General features: G+C 47.5%; 1 protein-coding gene across 1 annotated transcript in view; it reads right to left on the reverse strand.

The window, feature by feature from the left end:
• The window catches only part of tei (irregular chiasm C-roughest protein teiresias), a 158,279-nt gene that overhangs the window by 67,397 nt on the left and 75,125 nt on the right, over positions 1–15,757 (reverse strand). The window lies entirely within an intron of this gene.

Here is a 15,757-nt window from a genome sequence, read left to right on the forward strand (position 1 = left end):
ATATACACGAAAGAGAAGCCGTTGCCCCTTCGACGTTAGACTTAATTAATCAAAAAGTGTAGAAAAAGGGAAAAAACAAGGGAGGGTGGGTATTACGGAGCATCAAGTAGCGCAGATATTTCACGGCTGTGAGAAATATATAAAATTCCCGTCGGAGCCAAAGGACGGGGCGATGACGGAGAGACAAATCAAAAATCGGGGAGAGTCAAGTTTGCGCGGTACCCCGTCGGATTCGAGTTCCCAGGGATTTCCTGTGACCGGCTGGCCAAGCGCCACGCGGAGGGATACACGTCTTCTTTGCAAACAAAGCCCCGACCGTGTGTGCATGTACGGGAGAGCGGATGCGCCCGGCTCCCATCGAGTGATTGATACACTTGCCAAGCCCCGGGGTGGGAGGGGGTGCAAGTTTTCTGTAGCCCAGCCAAGTGCCGAGCGTCACTGGTGCTCTTTGGTGTACAACGCCAGAGGGAGAGCCTGCCAAATCGGAAATGAGCTTGCGCGCGAGCTTCGTCGCGACGGGCAGGCGACGCCCTCCTCCCTCTGTCTCTCCTTCCGACTTCGATGGAGCGCTCGCTGCTCTTAATGGCTCGCGTAATTGCCGTCACTTAGTGCCCCGAGATTTCGCTGCGAAATACAAACTTGGAGCGAAACTCCCCCCCTATCTCTTGGCTCTTTTTCTTCGGCCCCTCGACTAAGAGCAGCGCTCCTCTGGCCCATCTCGCGAATACAGTGCTAACCTACTTCTCGTTCCCTCCCCTTGTTTCACGGCAGTTTATTATTTTTCGTGCACCATACAAGGACAGTTATGGTCGTAGTTGTGTTTTTATCATCGGGTCCCCCTCGTGTCGACAGAGTTGGATAATCCATACGCGCGCAAACTGCCGAGTTGGACACCACGAGTATACATATATTATATGCACATCATCTTTCGTAATTCATGGCCACTGGAATTAATTTAGAAAATATACGTATCGTTCGTAATCACTCGGGGAGACACCATCGAGTTCGAAAAGACAAACTCGGCCGAACAATAATTTGCATTAGCGGGGTTTAAGGGGGGAAGAGAAGATAAACTTAACACACACACTCGCGCACTCCCTAGAAACAGCGCTATATACGGCGTTTGGCAAACACGGGGCTGGCGAAACGTACGAACGTTAATTTCAGTGAAACAAGTCAACAAACGGTCAGCCGGTGCTATATGTATCTTCTGTGCGTGCGCGCGTATACATTTTCCTAATGAAATCTCGTCTCGTTGTCGAGGGTAAATGATATATATATATATATACACAAACGTGTGTGTACGTGCACAAATAAAACGTACATTATGCAACAACATAACATGGGGCACAAAACAGTTTGCCCTGCACCGCACTGTAAAATTGAAAATTAGCCTTTCGAGTGTATCTTTCCCTCCTACCACCAGCTTGTACGTACAGCGAATGTGTATATAATATGTAGCAAAACCGACGCATTGACGCAAAGGCGATGCTGACAACAAAATTGGGGCGTAGCTGGAGCATACGTCGAAGAGAATCTTGGGGGAGGTGGAGTGAATATTATGCAAACCGTGAGATGAGTCGCTGATACAAACTCAAGGTGTCGTATGTCCATCATTAAGTGTTAAGTTGCCCAACTAATATTACCCCCTTCACCCCCACACTCTGACTCGCTCGCGAGCTGGTCCCGATAGATTGATACTAGCGACGCCTAGTCGAGGTGGAACAAAGTTAGCCAACTTGGTCGCTTTGACAGCATCTTGCGAGCTACGTAGGCGCATAATTTAGTTCTTGAGTAGTCGTGCGTGTGCGTGTACGAAGCACGTATTAGGTGACGTTTCATTGTACGCGAAATCTCCTTGCAAATTAGCCCAACGACACGACCAAGCCCCCGTGAGCAATATTGTAATTTTTTTGCATATCGACAACCGAGCTAAGGTCGTAATGTCAGTTGTATCATCAACGGGAATCGAAAGTAGTTCTCATTTGCACCAGAAAGCGCGACACGTCGCAATCGCTATTGAAAATCCATCTCTCGGCACCCCGGATTGATGAAAAAAAATCAACAATAACGATGCAAGAGCGTGCACGTGGGCGTATATATATTCGAGCGTCGGTGTATTTCTACACGAGCAGCATTGCCGCGGGAAAATCAATCAGCGACCGGGAGGGAGAATGACGAGGGTGATGCGCGCCGCAGAAATCACATTTGACGAGCCGATATTCGGTGGCGAGTACATATTTATACGCAACAACAACAACGCGTACCTCGCGCCGACTCTTTTGTGATGCTTGGGAGATTTATGCTTCGAAATTCAGCTGCGAACTCGCGCGAGGTTCGGCAAATAATGGCCCCAGGATCGTCGTGTCAAACGAGCCCGAGAGTGGCAGAGACCGATGCGCGGATTCACACGATAAAGGGGTGCAGGGGGGACAAAGAGGAAAGAGTACACAGCGGATATGACACGTTTGACGCGCGGTAATGACGTTAGCCCACCCCCCTCCATGGGGGTTATTCATAAACATTAGTTATTCGGGGAGGGAGAGGAGGATAGGCCGGCAACAAGCCTTCCTCTATAACGCACGCGGACGGTGGACCCCTGGCAAACGGCAGCAGCGCCTATACGAGTAAATCTAGCGTTCATCCGATAGCGCTAAATCACTCGGCCGGAATAAGCGCCGAAGATTTAGAGAGCTCTTCGCGCCGATACTGGTCGATTTTACTTTTATTCCTTCCCCCACCCCCGACCTACTCCTTTTTTTGTGTCGCAGCTTTATTTTTCAAACTATAGTTGTAGCTCCCCCCCTCTCTCCGGTTCTTTTGTTGAGCACGGTTTTTTTACGGCCCCGTGGCTCCGAACGAGTGGACGAATAAAAAAATACCCCCCAGAAACATTTCGAGCGAGGCTCGGGATACTACATTTATTCAACTTTGGGTGTATTCACGGTGTTGAGGGACCGGGGGGGGGGGCATAAAGTTTACTTGTCACTGGTTAAAGTTAGAAGAATCGAAATTTCGGGGCGAATTTTGTTTGGATTACGAAATGGAAGCGCTTTTTGGATTTTCGGACGGAGCTAAAGTAAAATTTTGTTACGTGGATTTATTTTCATCGCTTAAATGCTTATGATCCGTTTACGATGGACCCACATGGGTTTTATATACGATTCTTGAAAAAAAAAGGGGGGTCTCGGAAGCAACAAGCTCCGGAGGGATGTTAGGGTCTCCTCTAAAAATTTGACGGCCGCGAAAAATCCTCGGCAAATTGTTTGCTCGGGGCATTAGAAGTTAAGCGACGTCGTATCGGCATCACCTACATAAACCATACGCCGGGGGGCGAGAGAAAAATCCCAGCGTCGAGAAAAAAAAAAAGCCAAGCTCCGTACACCGCAAAAAATAAATAAAAAGACGGCAATGCCGTGGTGGTGGTAAGTACAGAGAAAAGTTGTCCGCGTGCCCAGAGTGGTCGCCCCGTTTATTATCGCTTTAAATTAAATTCCAACTTTGATAGCCGGGCACGAAACTTTTCATTAAAACGGAAAAGCGCATCGAGAGAAGAAAAAATGCTCACTTTGCTCACCCTCACTGTATGGATTGGCTCCCACACGCGGCTGCAGCCGGAGGCACTGTCAAATTAAAAGAGAGCCCACACCGCGTGACCGATGCTTCTTTTTTTTATGACAGACGTCACTGCACGACATTTTTTTTTTTTTTCCTTCATCCACGCAACCGACCACCGGCTTCGCTCTCCATTCACTCGGCCGCCGATTCCCGAGCTTCCGCGCGAAATGAACGACGCCGGGCGCTTTGATATTTAGCGTTTTCCAATACCACGGTCCTTTCCCTCCCTTTTCCTCCGCGCTGACGCCTGTTATTACGACTCCCCCCGTTTCTCTATATTCTGTCTGGCGTGGGCTGCTCGAGAGGTACACACCCGCGTGTGCGCTCTGCTCTTTTATTTGTCCGCTACGCGCGAGCGGGAAATTATTACTCAGGGATCGACGCGCCTGTGTGGCTATTTCCACCCTCTCTCGTATTCTCGTGCTCCCTCGTTGGGAAATTCGAGTGTCACAGCGGAAGCAAAGGTTTCGGGAGGAAACGGCATTCAAGGGGGGTCCAATCAGATTGGCTAATTACAAAAGACATGGCGCAGTGCACTTTGGGCACAATGTATAAACACGCGGGAGAAATAGACCACGGGACATTATTTGGACGCGTCTAGTCGACCCAAACATCTTTGGAATAATTATGTGCACGTGGTACCTACACGTTGGTGGGTAGACGGCGACGACTCCCGACGCCGGTAGTCGAGATTGAATAAGCGCTCAATTAACGTGCGAGCTTTGCAACGGAAGCAAGACGGAGATACAGATTGCGAAGACGTTGGACTCGACTGAGTGAATTTCCTCCACCAACGCGAGGAGGAGTATCTACATTTGCGATACAGAACTTATTTTTCTGATCCAGCCACCACGTGAGTTTTCGTCCTACCCACTTTTACCTCTTATAAGTGGAAAATATACTTATTCGAAAAAGAGACTCGCATTTACAATCGAGAAAATTCATTGCAACCCCTGGAAATTATTATATCATTTGTCTAATTTTATTTTGAACGGCAGCTAGAAATAACTTCTCAAAGTCTTAGCTCCAAAAGCCCCCGACCGTTCTCGTAAAAGTAACTTGATTAATTGTGACAGAATAGAACTCATCCCGAAGTAACGTTCGACGTTTTCTCGCACGAATCCGGAGCAGGAAGAGGCAAAGCTCTTTGACTCGACGAAATATAAGTGTATAAACTGTCGCTGAGATATCAAGCCCAAAGAGGGAGGGAGACCGGCATTCATACATTTGCGCGCACAAAAGGCCGCGTAATGCTATTCCACTTGGGGCCGCGTTCTTTGAATAATTATTAAGAAATTATATCAAAAAGCCGGGGAAAAGAGAGCACGAGAGGGAGAGAGGCACTCTCCGGCGGGATATAGAAATTCCAAGTGTTTGACGAGCGACAAAGTAGGGCGGAAAATTTTCACCCGGGGAGGAATAAGACGCGACCGAGCCTGACGGTGCTCGGAGAAAAGGGGACTCGATTTAATGAGAAATGATAATTAGAGACGCTTTTCGTTCTGGCCATTTTTACTTTTAATACCTCCGCTTGGGCTCACGAATCGCCATGGCCTGTTTGTACACGCGACTGGTGATGAAAAAGCCTTTTTTTTTTTCTATTACTTAAAAGGGACTAGGGTCGGCGTACAGAGACGATAAAAAGGAGACTCGAGGATGAAACTGAAGACGTCGGAGAGAAAAAGCTCGTTTAATAAGGTCGAGAGCGGCGAAATTAAACAACAATTTTGAGAGGGGCGGCGAAAATTAGGGCACGTTTTATTTGATGCCCGAGACACCAAGCGACACGGTATCACGACCTGTATCATGCTGTACATCACCTAAGCAGTGAGTCAGAGAGAGAGAGAGAGTTGTAGTATGTAATATATACCTACACGTGCACAGCGTCCAGATGTTGCACGCGTATATAATCGAGCCGATTTCCGAATATAGCTTTGGAAGCTCCGCTGATTGACCGGCATTGTTCGGCTCCTCTCGCTTTTGATGCGCTCTTTCGCGAAAAGTTTGCTCGCGTCAGTTTCTGCCACCAGCGCAAGGAATAATAATATTTCGAGGCCGATACTTCACAGCGTTCGGTTTATATAAAAAAAAAAAAAAAACTGACCCATATTTTCATGTCGGCGATACGAATTTGATACGAGGGGGTTTTTCGACGGCCTAGAGCGAAGTGGATGATTTTACGAATACAAAGCACCGTTGGTGTATTGCATTATTTATACGCAATTGGGGTTTCCGAGTGTAAAAACGAACGTATCCCATGTTTTGCCAGAAATACGGGCGGATAAACAAAAAGACTCTCGGGCAAAAGTTTCAGCCAAGGGCCATCTTCATACGTTACACGTTTAATGGCCAAACTTCGAGGGCGCCCTTTCGTTGAATATCACATGACGAATCGAGGCCGCGGAAGAAATTAATTATTTCCGAACGCTGGGCATTTCTGGAAAATCGTCCCTCCCCCCTCTCCCCTCAAAAGTTGCCGCAAAAGTGGGCAATTTGCCGGGAAAACTTGGTAAACAACGGTGTATCAGTTCGAGGGCGCCAATCGTTTATTAATCAAGCGTTCGGGGGGGGGGGCACTGAAAAATTTTTAATGAAAAGCCAGGGAGTTGTTGCTTTGAGAGTGCAGAGGAAAAAGGAGGAAGAAACAATTACGAAATGCGCTCGGCAAAAGGAGCGGGGATGCTTAATTATCTCGTATACGTTTGGCAGGCGTTTTTCCCCGGGAAGGCGAGCACCGCAAGAAAGTTCCAGGAGAGTAAGCAACCGAGCGCCCCCCGTTTTCCTACCTCTACAGCCATGCTCTTTTCCAACTTCTGAACTACCCCCACCCCCCCTCCTCGAGTAGTCGCGACTGTTTTCACCTCCGCTAATTAACCCCCTCGAACGTGGCGAGTGCGTTTTCGCGCCGTTTCCCGGACCACGTCGTCTTCCGCACGCGCGTGCCCCCCTCGTCCTTTTTTTCTCCACCCGCTCTGCGTTTACTTACTTTTACCCCCCCCCCCTGGTGGCGTCACTTTGAGCCAGCCTCTGAAAAAATAAAGAAAGAGACTTTTATCCCAGAGGGATTACCGCGATTGCGAAAACAGTGGCGCGCGGAGTTTTTTCCAGCAGCTTCTTCCGCGCACGAGCATATGGTAGAACAAAAAAAAAAAAAAATTTATACTCGCGCTATGTTCCCCAATCGAACCGGCGAAAGTTTGTTTGCAAACGAGCCCGGGGCGGCTATTGAAACGGTGCGACGTGATTTCCGATTTTTTTTTTTTTTTTTTTTTTTTCAGCTGTACCACGAGCGTATGCACATACAGGAGGGGAATTTGGTTCATCAGGCCGAAACAGTCGTGCCCCGAACACGCAATACTCAAAAATCCCTGAAAATTCAGCAGCCAACTCGACTCTCGTCGAGCCATTCGATTCTGATTGGAAAATACTTTACACGAGCAGTCACACAAAAGCGTGAAAAAATAAAAAGAAATTCCAAAGGCGTAATCGAAGTGTACATATCTTGAGAATAAGTTGGCCGTCGGGCTGTTGTATAGACCAATCGCCGGAGGGGAGGGACGATGGTAGTCGCCTCGTTAATCAGGGTAATCTCTCGGCACAATATTGAAAATTCCATGGTGCGGTCCGGCATTCCCCAAGCGCCTAGTATACTTCGCGGAGTGGAGCCAAAGGGGTAAGGGGGAGTCAGGATTTCAAGTAATTCGCGAGCACCGTCTGTGCACTCCCTACGACTTCCTCTCCTCGGGCAGTCAGTCGCGTTCTTGTTCCGTTCCGAGGGAGGGAGAGGCGCCGCAGCCTCCCTGTGGATCTTAATTACTCGGCAGCTGTATTAGCGAAACGCTCGTAAACTTTTCAAGGTATTCCCCGATCCCGCCTCATCCTCCTGCTGCTTGGTTGTTGCTGCATTGGTAAAAATAAGCCAGGGCAAAACTCTGGGGCGAGCAAGTATACTTATCTGTAAAAAATTTAAGAAACAGCTCCAAGGGAGACTACTGTAGTGAATTATAAACGCCTTGGTGTTTTTTTTTTTTTTTTTTTTTTATTTCTGGAGAATCCGAGGATTACTGAACCTACGGTGTTGCCGTCGCGTTTCTACGCTTCTGAGCTTGGGAGATTTCTATTATTGGGTTATTGGGAGGAAATTTACGTGGTGGATTTTCTTAAAATTAACACTGGCTGGCCTCAATCTGTCTTTCGCTGATCTCCAGAAAAATCTAATTATCAACGTGTCAAATAGAAATCTCAATTTTTGTGTCGATTTACAATAATTACTACTTAAAAATGCCACACCACATTACACTTAATCCTTTGTGTAGTAAATCGGAAAGCCTAGAGTCAGACAATCGTACGTCACAATTTAACTTTTAAAACCAACAATTGTACAACTTAACATTTGAATGTATGATATGTAGCTGCCTACTTGAAAAAAAAAAAAAAAAAAAAAAAAAAAAAAAAATGTATTAGACCTAATAAAATATTCATAAGAACAGCTTCAAGCGAACGATGTACAGAAATAAAATCATGTTTTTCAACTTGAAGAAAATATTCTTGATGTAAAAAAAATGTGTTGATACCTTAACTCTTTGACAGATAATAGAGTAAAGTATCAATCTAATGCCCCTGTAGATACTTGTTGCAAATTCCGTAAAAATCACTGCCATGTAAGACGTAGGAGTAGCTGCGTATTTCAACATTTAAATCTAAGGGGCCGATGCACACTTTAAATTACACTCGAACGTTTCCGCTCGGAATTTATCGGCTTTTCAAGGCAAAGGCGCACACAAAGCCCCCGAGATAAGCTGAAAATAGTAGTACCACCGAGAAACAGCCATCGGGGAACCAACGCCGAGCGGATTTCGGAAAAAAACCAGCCTGGAATAATCGACTATTTTTCCTCGTTCTCGGCCTTGGTTTCTCACTCGCCCGGCACAATTGGATTACCCCCAATTTACGACCGTATGCAAGAATGCCACGCAAATACCATCTCCAACGCCCTCCCCCTCCTCCCCCTTGAACAAATTGCCGCAAAACTATTTCGAGCCGAAACGCCTACCTTCCCCTCCCCCCCCAATGATGTGTTCCTCCTCGAGGAACCCTCGGAGAGCAGCTCTATACGAAAGCGAGGGAAAGGGAGTACGGTAGTCGTCACGAGGGGTTTGATTGCGCCTCATCGCTCCCCGGAGTAGGTACATTCATCTTTCGATAATCTCGCGCATTTGAAATATAAAGAGGAGCGTGTAAAAAAGAAGAAGAAAAAAAAAAAGTTGCCAGTCATGGAAAAAAAACGAGAAGGGAAGGGGAAAAAAAAAAAAAGAGGAAGAGCAAACCGAGGAGCAAACGAAATAAGATATTCTCGCAGGGGAGGGGGGAGGGTGGCGGTGATAAATAAGGAGGCCTAGGCGGCTCATTAATATCGCGACAAGTTGGCGGATGAGAGCACCACCAGCTACTTCTGCAGCCCCAGTTTTCTCTCTCTCTCTCTCTCGTCGGCTGTCTAGCACCTTTTTCTTCTTCTCTCTGCGGACGCCGGAGTTGCTGGCGTGCTCGTCTCGGGAGCCATGTATACATATATATACACATAATGGGGAGCGAAGAGCGTGATAGATAATCTACTTATCGCGCCTCTCCCGCGTCTTCCGGGACACTTTTTTTTTTTTATTTTTTTTTTTTTTTATGCGTTCATCTCACTCTGGGACGTTTGTTTAATGGGAGCGCTGCTGTGGGGTCACGATACGAAAAGATTAATACGAGGACGTGTATCACACCGAGATAAAAGTTAAGAGTCGCGATAAGAAGTCGAAAGATTTTACAGCATTTTGTCAATTTTCAAGGATTAATCGTCAATTACTGCACTAGCTGATGTCTGGTTAAAGATGCATACACGAGAGAGCATTTAATTGTACGTGCAAGCGGAAAAAGTATTTTTTAATTCATACGCGTGGCGGGTTTTATCGTGTTTCGACGTGTGTTTCCCTCCCGGTTGTTGGAAAGTCGTTTGAGGGTGAATTTGAAATTTTCCTCTGGTGGATACGAAAAGGAAGGGCCATCGAAAAATACTTTGTCACGGCCTGCGTTTGATCAAAAACTTTGTCGACGAAATAATGTTTTGAGGCGCACGCGGTGTGAGTTATTGCGAGGGTGTACTATCTTCGCAAGAAGAAAAGGACAAGTGCCCGGTGGTTCTTTGAAAGAATAATTTTATTTCGAAACCCAAGAGTGGAAAAAACAGCAGGGAAAAGGAGATGCTCGGACGGGGGGCAGTGGAGAGGTTGGCGCAGTAAAAAGAATATCGAAGAGCACGAGTGTGTTTAAGAAAAAAAAAAGGGGGGGGGGAAGGCAGGCGAGGCAAGGGGATCGAAAAAAGAAAGAAAAGAAGAGAGGAAGAAAGTTGCCTGAAAGAAGAGTAACCGTAGCCAGCCGCGTGGGGTGGTTTTCAGCGCAACGCCTGAAAACATCGTGGAAAACTTAGCAAGCAAGCAAGAGAGAGGCAAGAAGGCAATACCGACGAGTGGAAAGTTCTGAATGTCCACTAACAATCTTCCCTTGCCATGTACACCCCGCGCTTGGTGTTTGCCATTTTAATCACCTCGCTCTGTAGCCTCTTTTTTTTTCTATCGGCTTCTCCTTGCTCTATTTATTTAATTACCCCGGCACGGGCTGCCTCTCGCTCTCTGCTTTGTGTTTTCACTGATTTATTCGCCCTCCTTCTTGTTTTTTCTTCCTTTCGACAAAGCCTTGGCGAAATTTGGTCTTGATTTGCTTCTCCATCTCTCAAGCCAATATTTCCCAGGGATTTTTTTTTTTTTTTTCCATCTCTGCACGATATTTCCCTCTCCGATGCGCCCGTCTGTTTATTCGAACCCGGGACACTCTGTACTCCTGTTTGTTCCATTTTTTTTCGCTCAAACAGACGAATGAAAAAAAAAAAAAAAAAAAAAAAAAAACCATTGAACCGTAGATATTTCCCTCCTGCGTTTCTCACAGCGATATCACTGCCCGACTACCCCCCGCGCTCGTTGAATAAATCCCATTTTCCACACGTACGGCGAAAACACAAAAATCATCGCTGATAAATAAAAGAGGAAGCTCGTACCTACACCTATCCAGCAAAGAGGGCGAAAGAGGTACGAGCGAGGACGGCACGACAGTGTCTTCTTTCGCAAACGCTGACGCATTGTTTGCCAAGCTCTCGCTCGGCGTATCACTCAAACGCATGTGCGCTCGTATATATACGAGGGACGGAGTAGAGAATCGGCAAGTCCCACGACGACAGGTTCCTACCGTATATAGCACGAGAATGGGGGGTAGCAGCAGCTGAAAAGGATGGCGAGCGGTTAGCCACACCGAGAGAGAGAGAGCCCGTTATGCAAATCGAAAGAGGAAGCCACGGTAGCTCCGCTGGCCGTAAATGGGCGCGTACGAGAAGGGGATGTGCGGAGAAAGCGAGCCACCCCTTGATTCTTACGAGCCCCGTAGCCTCCATAAATTTCAGCCCTGCCCGCCGGCCGTGTATACCTACGTATATAAGAACTTTGTGTCCCGCCTCGGCGTCGTACCTGTTTTACGCGAACCCATTGTAACCGGGAGAATCCCTCCCGTGCTCGTTCGGCTTTCTTTCCACCCGCGCATATACATACGTAGGTGTATATATATATACGTACCCCTATCACCCTCCACCCCCTTTTTTCTCGGCTATTCCTAGGCGATTCCTTTACCTCTCGTCCTGATTAAAGATATATACGTGTGTATACGCCAGAGGAGGGGGTTAAAGCTTTACTTTAACGCGTGACAAACTGCGGTGGTGCGCGGGAGTGAAAATTTAGTTTCGAGACGGGTTTTACCCCGCGAAACAACCATCCGGCGATAATTCCCAAACGAAAATCCTCGTTTTCCAGCGTGTACGAATTCCCCTTCCCTCGACGACAATTCTCAGATACCGGTGGCCGAGGATATACTGCGCCCCTATCGAATTTCTTTCGAATAAAATTTTGCTCCCATCTGCGCCACCGGCTCCGGTATATCTCCTCCAACTTGGCCCACGTGTCTTTTTTTTTTTTTTTTTTTTTTTTTCACCCTCTACCCTGCGAAATCCGAGAAAAGACACGCGACCGATAGAGAAATTTACGCCGAGCCGAGATTTACGCGCGGCCGGTCGCGCGAAACCCACCGCGCAATAAGACAATATGCGGGAGCACCCCCTGGTCCACGCGCTTGATTTATCTCGCTGCAGCAGCCGGAAATGAGCTTTCTACGGCCCACCCTCCCGAGTATCGATCGGAGCCCTCGACTTTTGCCTCCGATCTTGGGCGGCGTTTTCCCCTTCCACCCCCTGGACTTGCAAACTCAACGGTACACCCTTCGTATAACTATGACCAGTCGGTTAATCGCCTAAGGTGTTTTTTTTTCTTCTTCTGGTGGTTACGTGTACTCGGTCGATCGGTCGGAGCTTAATTTTGCGAGTTGAAATAAGAAAAGAAGGTTGGATCGTCCAATCTGGTTAAGGCAACTTCCCTGCTGATTGGCTCCCATTCACCCCGACTGAACACGTGACTACACCTATACGCACACTTGAGCGTCGAACCAATTAGTTTTGGCCATAAGCGTGTACAGGTGGGCTGCAAGCACGTCGGGCGAAAACACACAGCTGGGAATAAAACGAGGGATCAAAATAAGGAGTGTTGTGCTTACAAGAAACACACATAAACGGGACGTAGCCTCGGTAACTAACAGCAGGGGGGAAAAAAAAGAGGGAAGAGAGAGTGCAGGCCGAGGGCGAGAGCTGAGCAAACAGAAAGGAATCCCCTCGGAGAGAAAGCTTCATTAAGCAGACACAGAGAGAGAGAGAGAGAGAGGACCGCCCTCGGCCGGTCTACTGCTGGCATAAAAGAAGAAAAATAGCGAGAGGAGCAAAGTGTGAGCTGTAGGTGTGCCAGGGCGGAGCATAAACTGTTCCCTTTGTGCGGGAAATTGCGTTTTAATTCCCTTCTTCCCCCCTCCCGGCCCATTATACATGTATATACACAAGCACACATACTAGTGGTATGCACGCGGCCGGCCGAGTTTTCATGCATTTTACATGACCACCTAGCCGGCAGCGATTCCACCTCTTCTTCTTCTCGCCCCTATGCGCCTCTCGTGCACGAGTGTAAAGGCGCGAGCGCGACACTGTACAGTGCTCGGAAGAGAGATTTGGAAAAAAAAAAACGTCCAAGACTCGGGTGCCCGGAGCGTTACTCGTCTGCGTCTCTCCCCGTCTTTGTACGACGATGGAAAGGTAATCCCATAGTCCCTTCGTTATGCCCCTCCGCGGTTTTCTTCACGGTTCCTTTGAACCACCCATCTCTCTCTATATCTATTTTTTTTTTTTTTTTTTCCCCAAGGTGGATTTCGTGAATTTCAGGGTCGGAAAAACAAGGAAAATTCCTCGCCGGCCGGTTGTTTGCCTTCCCGTGTTCCATCAATCAGACCGGAGGCTCGAAAGCTCTGCAAACTCCGCGCGCCGTAGCCCCTGGCTAAAACGGAGCTAATTAAAGATCCCGACTCATTAACGATTTATCAAAGAGCCCCCTCCTCCCTCTGCCTGCCCTTCTAAAACGCTTTTTGCGACGAGTTACCCAGCAAAGGAGTCCAAGGGAGTCTTGGTGAGGCTACCCCGGAGGATGAGCCGAGTGACTTGAGAAAACCCTCGGAGGGGGGAAGATTGATTTGAAATTTGTCAGGAAGGGGCATCGCAAGCTCTCTCCCCTCTCCGATTCAGCGGTAAATAATCGAACGAGCCCCTGCATGTGTGCGTGAGTGTGTAATACCGTCGTATACCACAGAGTGGCGGCAACAACTGTGACAGCCCGATGTTTGCCCTGATGGCGCGACATATAGGTATATGTATATATATTGGTACAGGCACCCACGCCCCAACGGATGTTTGTTTTTCGTTCGACTAGACTTTCCCAGCTGCGCTCGACCCTCCACCCTTGCCGATGTGTCGTCGTGCGCGGACAGAGTTGGTGGACCCTTTCCCGGGCGGCCGTACGCACGAACTTTGCTTCCACCGGAGACTAACTACGGCAGGAAACTAATTAGAATGGGTATACCTAAGGATGGGCGTACCGTGAGATCGGGTACCGGATGAAATGGGCTCTTGTTCCTTGGCTACGTGTACGCAGTATGTACAGGAGCTTTGGCGTCGAGGCATTCATGGAAACTATTGAAGTCACGGCCACGAGTTTCGACTAATTAAATTAGCCGGTGAAAAATCCGCGAGAGCTAGTATATACGTGAATATATACGACGTGTTGTAGTGTTCCTGAGCTGGTGATTTTAAGTGTATCAAAGTAATATTTCGGGAGAAAAGGCCGAGTTTTCTTGTTTAACTAGCGAATTTTTCTTGAAAAGATCGCAATGGTAAACAAGCTGCTCCGACGAGAGTTGGAATTTCCTCCCGTTGAGTCGATTCGTACTTTTTGCGAGAGGCTGATTTTACAAAGAAATAAAACCGACTCCGGAGAAAAGTGACGCTCCGGGTGCTATTGAAAATTCTACTTGAGGAAAAAAAAAAAAAAACAATTGACGAAACCTCCAAGCTGAAAACAAAAGCGGTACATTTCACGGGGGGCAGTGATGAAAAAGGGGAGAAAAACAACGATATGAATAAAAAATCAATAACGGCCGATTTAACGGGCCGCCCGGGGTTTGATTCATTTATTTACATACGCTCGCAATGAAAGGAGAAACGAGCCATCGTAAAGCGTATTTATCGCCCGAAAATAATAGCAGCACCGAAAATCTCAGCCGCATACTGTTGCCCCGGACACACACTATACACTCGGGTAATCCCTAGTCGAGGCGATCAAAGTGCGGTCCCTCGCTGGCATCGATCACGCGCGAGCACTAAAACACCTGAAGAGCCATTAAAAAGAGGAAAAACAGCGAGCGAGGCAGGAGGGGGGGGAAAGAGAGCTCAAATTTTTAACGCACTCCTCTCGAGGATTCATTAATCGGGAGCCGCGTACATTTCACGAGCTTTTGAACGTCAGCCGCGCGCGCAACATATACGCGGAGGCTGTGCGCCAGCACAGGGAGGAGAGAGGGAGCGCTGAACAAACAGCAGATAAGGGCCTGTGGTGATTGCCCCGTAAAATATGTATCCTCGCAGCCGGCGAGCTTTTTCTACCCCCCCCCCCCTCCTCCTGCCTCCCTTCTTTTTTACGCTATTTGCTCGCGTGTACGTTACTACATCCCCCGCCGAAAACATCGTATCGTAAATTCGCGGGATAACTTTTTCCTCGACTCGCTCCGGCTTCCCCTTTGCGTATTTTCATCGCGCTACTTTTCTTCTTTCACTACTCCTCGTGTTTTTACGCTCGCCTGGTGTGCCCTGTCCTACCCCCCTACCAGTGCAGTATACATCGGATTTTGACGGGGGAATATCACTTTCGTCGAACATCTTTTTCAGATTTTCTTGCCAGGACTCACTCGTAAACTCCTTACACGTATTGACAGATTTTTTTTTCTTCTTTTTTTCTTCCCATTTTTTTTATATTAAAGACTCAACTTGCCGTGGTCTTGGCTTTCGCTTGGAGAGAGGCGAGACTTTGCTCGCAGCCCGTCGGCGCTGATCGCTACCCCCCACGTCCCCTGGTACCTTTTAAAGGAACAAAGAAGCCCCAGGGGAAAAACCTCGGGATTCGCGGGAGATGTCATTTAGTTTCTGAACGAATTTCTAGGGGGAGAATAAAACGAAGGCTTGACTAGCCTCCTCGCGCCCCCCCAGGACGGAGGAGACTTTTCTTTTTTTTTTTTTCTTCCTTTCACGGAGACTGTAATTAAATTATATCTGAAATTATACGGAAGCTTCTTTTCTTTCGATTATTTTTCTAAAAGAAAATCGATCGGCAAACATCCGGGGAGTTAATAAATCACAGCTTAAAAATGTGAGTTTCAAACGTTTGCGCGTTCCATATGTAAACCAAATGAACAAGGTATTATCCTTGCGCTACTTGATATTAAATCCGGAGCCAATGAGAAAGAGGGTCAGATACTTACACCTTGTCTAAGGACCCTATTAAATATGTACGCATAATACTCGGATATATTATATTAATTCAAGTACTGCTTCCAATTGAGATTTACAAACGAAACA

This window comes from Copidosoma floridanum, unplaced genomic scaffold (assembly GCF_036245765.1).
Source record: "Copidosoma floridanum isolate Cflo_tuat_1 unplaced genomic scaffold, Cflo_Japanese_pri ptg000007l, whole genome shotgun sequence".
Classification (NCBI taxonomy): Eukaryota; Metazoa; Arthropoda; class Insecta; order Hymenoptera; family Encyrtidae; genus Copidosoma; species Copidosoma floridanum.